General features: G+C 45.5%; 1 protein-coding gene across 6 annotated transcripts in view; it reads right to left on the bottom strand.

Annotated features, from left to right (window-relative positions):
• Nucleotides 1-9,086, bottom strand: part of BAZ2A (bromodomain adjacent to zinc finger domain 2A) — a 34,446-nt gene that overhangs the window by 21,288 nt on the left and 4,072 nt on the right. For 3 of the 6 annotated variants that reach the window (XM_025883199.2, XM_025883201.2, XM_025883202.2), the window contains exon 1: nt 6,976-6,994. The gene's annotated coding sequence lies outside the window, so the exon portion shown is untranslated. Of the gene's footprint in view, nt 1-6,975; nt 6,995-7,039; nt 7,152-7,368; nt 7,954-8,010; nt 8,095-9,086 lie in introns of those variants that run through there. The other 3 variants (XM_025883203.2, XM_025883204.2, XM_073900812.1) reach the window with 3 other exon arrangements.

Raw genomic sequence — 9,086 nt, 5'->3', positions numbered from 1 at the left:
CATGATCCTGGAGTCCTGGGATCGAGTCCCACATCAGGCTCCCTGCTTAGCAGGGAGTCTGCTTCTCCCTCTGACCCTCCTCCCTCTCATGCCCTCTGTCTCTCATTCTCTCTCTCGCAAATAAATAAAATCTTAAAAAAAATTAAAAAAAAAATCATGTTCCTAAATATGCTAGATAATACAAACTAGACACATTAGGTGTTCCGAACATGAAATATAAACTCTGGGGCGTCTGGGTGGCTCAGTCGTTAAGCGTCTGCCTTTGGCTCATGTCATGATCCCAGAGTCCTGGGATCGTGCCCCGCACCAGGCTCCCTGCTCTGCGGGAAGCCTGCTTCTCCCTCTACCGCTCCCTCTGCTTGTGTTCTCTCTCTCTGTCAAATAAATAAAATTAAAAAAAAAAAATATATATATAAAACTCTGTATTTATGACACTGATAGCTATAAGATTTTCTAGGCTAAATATCCTGTCTTTACCTTTATCAATTTTAAGTGAAATTAAAAAAACAAAAGCAATTCATATTTTGTTGACATAAGGGGAAAAAGTTTTTAGGATCGATTGATTTCCCATCTTCACTCTAAAATAAGCAGCAGAGCTAAACCTGCTGAGCATCAAAGAAACTGGATTTCTACAGAGAAAGACCTCAGGATCTCGGAGGATTTTCCTACAAGGGCCACTCCTAAGTAATAAGGGGTCTGAAAAATAAGTATCCTGGAATAATAAGCTTCTGAAATGAAAGACATCAAGGAGGAAAGTTCATTCCCTAATCCTCTAAGTTAGGCTCCTTCCAAAGCTTACATCACAGAGTAAAGAGGACATGCAATAATTCATTTCGGAAGTCCCAGAAATGCTATTCCTGGAGAGCCAATCTCATCTGATCCCCACCTCTTCCCTCCCCCAGTTTTATGCACAGCTACACCTCCCATGTGTGTGGGACATATACACCTTCTCTCCTATGTGCACCAAACTATATCCTACCATTCAATGACAGGCCACAGTTCATTTTTCCATTTTCTATTTGAATCTATGAGGAAACTAGTGACCTTCTCCTCTCTGCTACTCTGGGAAAGCATAGCATTTCCGGTCTCATAAATTACATACTAATAAGAATAAATGGATGGCTCACAGAAATCAGTTAAGTAAAAGGAATGGGAAGTTATCTAGTGCCTGAGGTCTGTTTTCCCACTAGCCTCTACTGAAGGGTCATCAGAACCACAATCACTTCATTTACAAGAAGCTTCCTAGAAATATAAAATACTCTTTGTGCTTGTGCAGTGAAAATAGCACAACATAGTGGGCTCTACGTTCAAATCCCAGCTCTACTACCATTAGCTGTGTGACCCTGGACAAGTTACTTAACATTGCTGAGCCTCAGTTTCATCATTAGTAAAAATTTTAGTAGCCACCTCCAGGGCCTGGGAGGATAAAAAGATAACCAGACCCAAAAGATCAAAATATAAATATAATTTAAAACCATTACTGGGGGTGCCTGGGTGGCTCAGTCAGTTAAGCGTCTGACTCTTGATTTTGGCTCAGGTCATGATCTTAGCATCGTGGGATGGAGCCCTGAGTGGCACTCAGAGCAGAGTCTGCTTGAGATTCTCTCTCTCCCTCTGCCTCCTCACTCCCCCCTTTCTCGCTCTCAAATAAATAAAATCTTTTTTTTCAAATAAATAAAATCTTAAACAACAAAACCACACACACACACACACACACACACACACACACCCACCCACCCAAAACCATTACCAGTACTAAAAACTAGGGGTAATCCAGCCACACTTCCTTACACTTGACTCTTAATTTCACATGCACTTAACTATGGGATCACTTATGGCAATGCAAAAATGTGGACAGCTATTCTAAGCAATAAACCCAGGGTTATCTCATTTTAACCTTCCTACCCAAGATGCTTTTCACAATAATACCTGAAGGTAAATTATGACCTCCCATCTATGCCCTCCCTCCTACTAAGGAGAACAGGTAAAGCAAAGGAGAGTATCTCCCTTAGAACTAATAGGATTTTGGCCAAATGAAAAAAGAAATCAGTCAGCGCCCAACCCCCAGAATAGCAGACAGCTCTTATGACCAGGAAGAACAATCAGGCCAGTACCCAGCCCACTCCCGGTAGTGTGTAAATGGATCTCCTAAGAGACTCTATGCTTCATTTGTAAGAATTGAGGGACATTGCTCCTTAAGCTTGAAGCAGTAAAGCCCTTGCCACATGGCCAAATAAGGCTGTTTTTCTCAGTCCCAATTGAAGAGCTACTTACTCTGTGGACCTGTGACATGGTTTTAACACAAAAAGGCTGACAATGCACAGTGTTGAAATAACTATTACAGATTTCAACACTGTTGCAGGTGCCCTGGCCAATCCTAACACTCAGACTTCTGACGCTAACCCCCGAAAGACAAGACACATTAACCATCCAGCCAGACACTTTGGCAGTACCTGTAGCTCTTTGGTTCATTTTTCCCATACAGTATACAAAAGTTCCAAAAATAGAGAGGTTCCTACATTTGGGAGGGGGGAGGGAAGAGGTGGGGAGAGCTTTCAAATGTTTATCTTTATGAAACAGGAAATGCAAATTTTACTGTATAGTAAATAAATCATACCACTATGTTTTAGCTCCATAACTGTGAATATTACAAAGGATATTTCTCAACTCTACTCATCTCTGGATTCATGAACCATACTCTCATATAGTGGTTCCTAACCAGGGGTGATTTTGCCTCTGGGGACATTTAATAATGTTGAAAGGTATATGCTACTGGCATCTAGTAAGTAGAAGCTAGAGATGTTTCTAATGATCCTGCAATACACAAGAGAGCCCACCACAATGAAGAATCACCTGGCTCAAGATATCATTCGTGCCAAGAGTGAAAAATCTTGCTATAATAAAAAGCTGCCCCATTCCCCAGTTCCTATCCCCACACCCTGAGGGAGTTACACAGATGTTCTGAATTTTATATCTAAAAATCCCTTCCTGGCTAAGCTGTCTTCCTCTACCAATACAGAGTTCAAAATGCCAACCCATGTCTTCTCCAGCCCATTCTGACAGCCTTGGTAACAATCTGCCCTTGGAACTCTGACAGCCTACAGCATGTACGGACTGAGGGTCATTCTCTCAAAATGTGCTTTCTTTAACCCCCTTTCATAGTCAGGGCAATGAGGTAGGAGAATGATGAAAAAAGACTACATAATCTAAGGGGGGCTACTCAAAGACAACTGCCATGTCTAGGCTGCTCAGAACACAAAGATGATTGTTCTCCATTCTTACTTCTTCCAAACTGTGTAGGTTCTGCAGCATCAACTGGATATTATGTTGTACCACTGTATGTCCAGCACCTAATTTAGGGCTAACTACATAAAAAGAACCAAAGGAAATACCTAGATAAATGAATGAGTAAATCTATCTTTTCTGCCACTACCAGCTTACTCATCCAATGAAAGTTGTGGTTTTTGCTCAGAGAACCCAAAAATTCAGCTTCATTCTTCACAGAGGTAACAATTTCTACAGGGAAGAGAGGCCCCAAATCTTGACATATTTTAGACAGTTGTCCCCTACAGAAAACAAGGCCTAGAAACAAGGAAGTACTAAGAATATAAGGGGCAGTAAATTTGAGCTCTAAATTTGTAAAATGTTTTGCTTGATTTAACTGAACACTCAAGGTACACAGTAGGTTTTAAAATATGTGTTGACTGAATAAAGGATATATGATGATCTAGATTAGGTTTTCTGCCACAGTTCTCACTAGTCACTTCACTGTCAGAGGAATGGAAATGCCTCTGAAATTATAGGACAGTAAAAGCCACATTCCAGAGGTTGTAACAAGGTTATTTCCCTCGTTCAGCCCTGTTTCTCAGAATTTCAGTTCTAACATTTAAAGACTCAACCCTTTCCTTCAAGAAGATATTCCCCCCTCCCCCCCAAAAAAACCCTGAGCTGAGCAGGCAGGTTAAGAATCCCATTTAGTGAGACAGGTCATGGAGAGTCCAACCCAAGGAAACCAAAGGCGTGAGACCACCTTTCTCTTAAGAACCCTCATGTTTTAGTTTTTTGATGAATTTTTGGTAAGGTTAGATTATCCTTTTAGTTTGTAAAATGCCCTCTTAATTATTCTCTGTAACTAGAAGGACAAAACACTAATTAACATATTAACACAATGCTACTTTTACTGCCAGTAACCCAATCTAAGAACAATCTCCAGAGCTCATCAAAGATAGGTTTTCTATTGTGCAGAATTTCATAAATTTCAAAATGATACGGACCAAAAAGCTGGTTAAAAAAAAAAAAAAAGTCCTTCTGGAGGCACCTGGCTAGCTCAGTAGAGCATGCAACTCTTGATCTCCGGCTCCTGAGTTCAAACCCCATGTTGGGTGCAGAGATTATTTTAATGAAGTCCTCTGACCCATCTGCAACTATGCTGATAAAAGTATTATTCTTGGGCTGTGGGGAATATGAAAACATCCATATCTCAAGAAACAAATTAGGAAGACTATTTGCCCCAGGAAATACCTCCTGAGTTTTATACTTCATTCTATGTCCTAAGACATAAAAACTTTGGCATTATTGCCTTACTGTACACATCAGAAAAAAGGTCAAACATCATACCAATTATTGGACTAACTTCTACACGGTTTAACAGTAAAAGAATGTAATATAGCAAACCACTTCAGAGGTAATCAGAAAGGTCAATGGCAGCAAGACACAGTCACCCTAACAAGCTTTGCTTCTCTCTTGGCAACACCTGATTCCAGAACCACAAGACTGCAAGATGAGCCTCTCAGGGCATTCTAGATTTCTGACTGACTCTGAGGTCAACCCATGTAGTTCTCTCTATACCTCAAAATTATTTCCTTTATGAAGGAAACAAAAACAAAACACTCAGTATTAAGAAATCCACTGCCCTTATAGAAAAATGCATCCATTTTACAAGAAGGACATGGAAAAATTTGCTTCATTCAGCTTTCTGGTTAATCATGTACCAAATTGCATCAAAATCTACTTTCTCAAAATCACCTTCTATTTCCTTTAGAGTGGTCTTTTTCCTTCCTTCACTTTTCTTAACCTTCAACAGGGAAAATCAATTTACTATTCTGTCAGGTCCCAACTTAGTAAACAAAGGCTGAAGAAAGGGGAACTTAAAATCAGTGTCAAATCAACCCTATCAGAAAGCAACTCAAAAGAACCAACCAATCAAGCAGAGACAAGAAAAAAGACAATGACATTGGACTTGTTTTTATTACTTCCATAATACCAACCCCAACAGCTCCAGTGAAAACAGCAACGATGCTATCTTAACTGTGATGATGCTGCTGTCACATAATAATACATCCATCTTTTCCTACCTGGACATCTAATCTAGGAATCTACAATTCAGGTGGGAGGTTTGTGACTGGAAAATACTAAAAAGATAAAAACGCCAGCCTTAAGCAAGCAGTTTTTAGGATAGTCCGAATGATATGTCACTTCTCAAAATATAAAATCCTGTCGCCAACTCCTCTAACCAAACCCAGTGTCTAACAAAGTGCCTGGGGACATAGTACAGTCTATCACTATATACTATAATAGAAATCTTTTGCAGTTATCAGGTGGGAGAAAGGGACAATCTAGACACATGACTCTGTGCAGAATAGAGGAAAAAAAGCTCACCACTCTCCAAGAAGGGTAACAGAGAAGATGTCTTTTATGAAAAGTCACATGACAGCTAACTCTCATCAGCTGGTTCTGCAGAAGGTAAACCCTCCAGCATCCTACACCAACTAACAGGCTTCCCACCGGGACTATCCTTAGGCTAGAATCACCAGTGAGGAATAAGCCCATCACCTTCACTCTGCAAATCATTCCTACCCCAACACATAAATTCCATTCCCTCTTCTTCCACTTCTCAGAATCTACCCTTCTTCATCTCACAAGCTCACTTGACAAGGTGCTCTGCAATACAGAAAGTTATACACTTAAAGAGTATATTAAGCAGGACCCCAAAAAGTCACTCTCATGCCACAAAAGAGCCCAAGTCTTTCTGGCGGCTCTCTTTGCTCAGTGATTTTGCATCACTAGTATTCAAAGTACAGCGGGGCTGGTGGATGACTGAGTTTGCTTCTCTATGACCTCTAGCTCAAGGAAAAAAAAAAAAATCCAGGCGGGGAGGCAGAGATGCTCTGGAGTGGGAGGAGGGGGGAGGTAGATGGGGATTCAGTGAGTCAACTGCAGTGACTACACTTCCAGTTGACAAATGAAGTTTACAAAAAAAAAAAAAAAAAGTCGAACGAAAGGACTCCCAAGACCACATGGTTGGCAGGATCCAAGCTTGCCCAGGCGCCCTCAGAAAATGAAACCAAATCTGATTAAAATGGACATTTCAAAACAACAAGAGACGCAGCAGCAAACGCACAGCTGCCATTTCCCGGCCACTTCCTGCAGGAGGCTTGGGGGAGGGGCTGTTTGTGTACAGATGGAGGTGGAAGCTACCCCCCCCATCGCCCCCCGAAGGATGCAAATCTCGGACTCCAATAAATCCTACAAAGGATGTCTGCTATTGGCATTGCCTTTCCTCTGAAAACTGGGAACATCAGGAAAGAAAGGTATGATACCGGATCATCTTTTCCGCCACGGAAATGGGGATCCCGATCACCAGCAAGGGGATCCCTCTTTATTCTTCCCTTCAGCCCCTAAAAGCCCAGTCCCCCAAAGGAGTCAGCATCAGCCCTATCAACCTCCTCCCTGGAGTGGGAGACTCCCGAGCCTCGAGGGCCCCAAGCTACGCACAGCACCGCTCCAGCAAGGCCCTCTCCTGCTCGCCACGCTCAAGAGAACGTGCACCCCTCACCGAGGGAGACACCCTGAGACCCCTGGAAACCCTTTCTACCTCCACTCGCCACTGCCAAATCGCCCCAATCCCCACAAACGGAGTGTTTAAACCGCCCAGGGAACCCCCTCACCCACCCTTCGCACTCGGGCAGTCCCTACCCCCACCCGAGGAGGTGGAGCCCCTCCCGGGGATTCCATCCGAGTCCCCCACAGGAGTCATCACCAGCCAGGCGGCTTCTCCGCCTCCTCGTCGTCGTCGTCGTCGTCGTCGCCGCCGCCGCCACCGCCGTCGTCGCCGGGAGCCTCCACAGCTCCTCCCGCCCCCGCCGCCCCAGCCCGGGTCTTCAGCAGACCCTCCAGCCCCCTTCTCCTCCCAGCCCCTTGGGCAGGGAGACCCCCGCCCAGGCTGGGTCCTAACAGGAAATAAGCTCGAGTCAGCTTCTCGCCCAAGGCGAGGCTCCTGGCAGCACCGGAGCCTCTGTTCCCTGAGGGAAGCCTCAGATGAAAGCGGGGCTCCCTCCCCTCAGGCCCCCAGCCACAGACCCAACAGACCTGAGGCGGCGGCGTCCAGCCCGGCTCGGGGCTTGTCTCTCCCCGGGGGACGGGTGGTTCACATGGCCGCGCTCCGGGCGCCAGGAGGGGAGGGGAACCGCGGGGGAGGGGGTCTGGGGTCCGGGAGGGGGGAGGGGGACGCGGCTCAACCGCGGGGCCCGAGCGGAGCCAACATGGCCGGCGGGGGAGGAGTGAGCCGAAGCCGGAGGGGGCGGGGAAGCTGCGGCCGAGAGAGAGCCGCCCTCCTCGGCCTCCATCACCGGGTCCTAGCGCCGGGCATCTTCGCTCCCCCGACCCGGATATGGGTCCTAGCGCCGCGGTGTCCCCTAGCCTACCCGACAGCTCCCTCTGCCTAGTCTCATTGTGGCCGGTAGTCCTGTTTCACACTGAGCAAACTGAAAGGCGTGTCATGATCCCAAAGGTTACCCTAAAAGACTAGACCAAAATTTTAGGACCAAGGCATGTGCCATTCCCCTAACAGGGGTGGGGGTAGAGGTGGAGGTGAAAATTTCAAGGGCAGTTATTTCCCAGGCTGGGTAGTTAGAAGGTGGAAGTGTAGAAGCGGAAAGGTTAGTCAAGAAAGTTCAGTACTGAAAAGGGGTGGAGAAAGGCAAGGGCCTGCAGGATCTGCTGCCCACTCACCTCTGTCCCGTGGGGGCCGCCTCCTCCTGCTGGATCACCACTTTCCCAGCGACATCTGCAGGGTTCTGGGGGTCGGGAAGATTCCTGTGCATAGGAAAAGGAAGCTCGGCTCTGGAACCGGACAAGGAAGACCTGAGTTTAGCCTACACCTGGTCAGAGTGGCAGGGGATTAGCCAAAACTGACACAGCAAATAAGATGTCCCAAATGTCCACCTATTCTATAACCCCAATACTTATTTTTTTAAGAGATTTTTATTTGTTTGACATAGAGAGACACAGCGAGAGAGGGAACACAGGCAGGGGGAGTGGGAGAGGGAGAAGCAGGCTTCCCGCTGAGCGGGGAGCCGGATGGGGGGCTCGATCCCAGGACCCTGGGATCATGACCCGAGCCGAAGGCAGACGCTTAAGACTGAGCCACCCAGGCGCCCCCCCCAATACTTTTTTTGATAGGGCTAAATGACTGTGTGAAATCTGAGAACAGGAAAGAAAAAACTAGCAGAGAACTAGAGTTTGGCTCTCATCTAAAATGTCTATTGTGGGCCCCACGATGGAAAACAGTGTCTATATACATAATGTTAGAATTTAGAAAATTTCTAGCTCAACCTGCTCTGGTTTGGCAGATGAAGAAATTAAGGCCCAGAGAGGTTAACAGACTTGTTCAAGGTCAAATAGTGGATAAAATGTGACTAGAAACCAGGTCTGTAACTCAACAGACTTTGCAGGCTTCAAGATAATTCCTATTCAATGCGATGCAGTTCTACAAACAATTGCAAAACTCAGGCTGAATATTCTGGAAGAGGAACAGAGTGTGGATAATGAAACTCTGGCAGGTTGAAGGGTCAACAAACACCTTTCCCTTTGGGGGTCTGGAGAGGAAGAAAATCTGAAAACTGGATGGGGACAGGGCAAGGCAGGGCCAAATACATCAGTCTGGATTGGGTTTCCTTACTCCACAGAGGAGTGGGGCTCTTCCTCAATTTTGCGAACAGACCTACTCCGCACTACAAATGGCTCAGAGAAGCTAATGAAGAAGCGAGCTTCAGCAAAGCCTTAAAGTGTGTGGGCCAGAAGGAAGA

Source organism: Callorhinus ursinus, unplaced genomic scaffold, assembly GCF_003265705.2.
Source record: "Callorhinus ursinus isolate GAN/ISIS: 27379988/994484 unplaced genomic scaffold, GSC_fseal_2.0 scaffold14, whole genome shotgun sequence".
NCBI classification, from domain to species: Eukaryota; Metazoa; Chordata; class Mammalia; order Carnivora; family Otariidae; genus Callorhinus; species Callorhinus ursinus.
The sequence above is the reverse complement of the archived record's forward strand: the minus strand, read 5'-3'. Positions and strand labels throughout refer to the sequence as shown.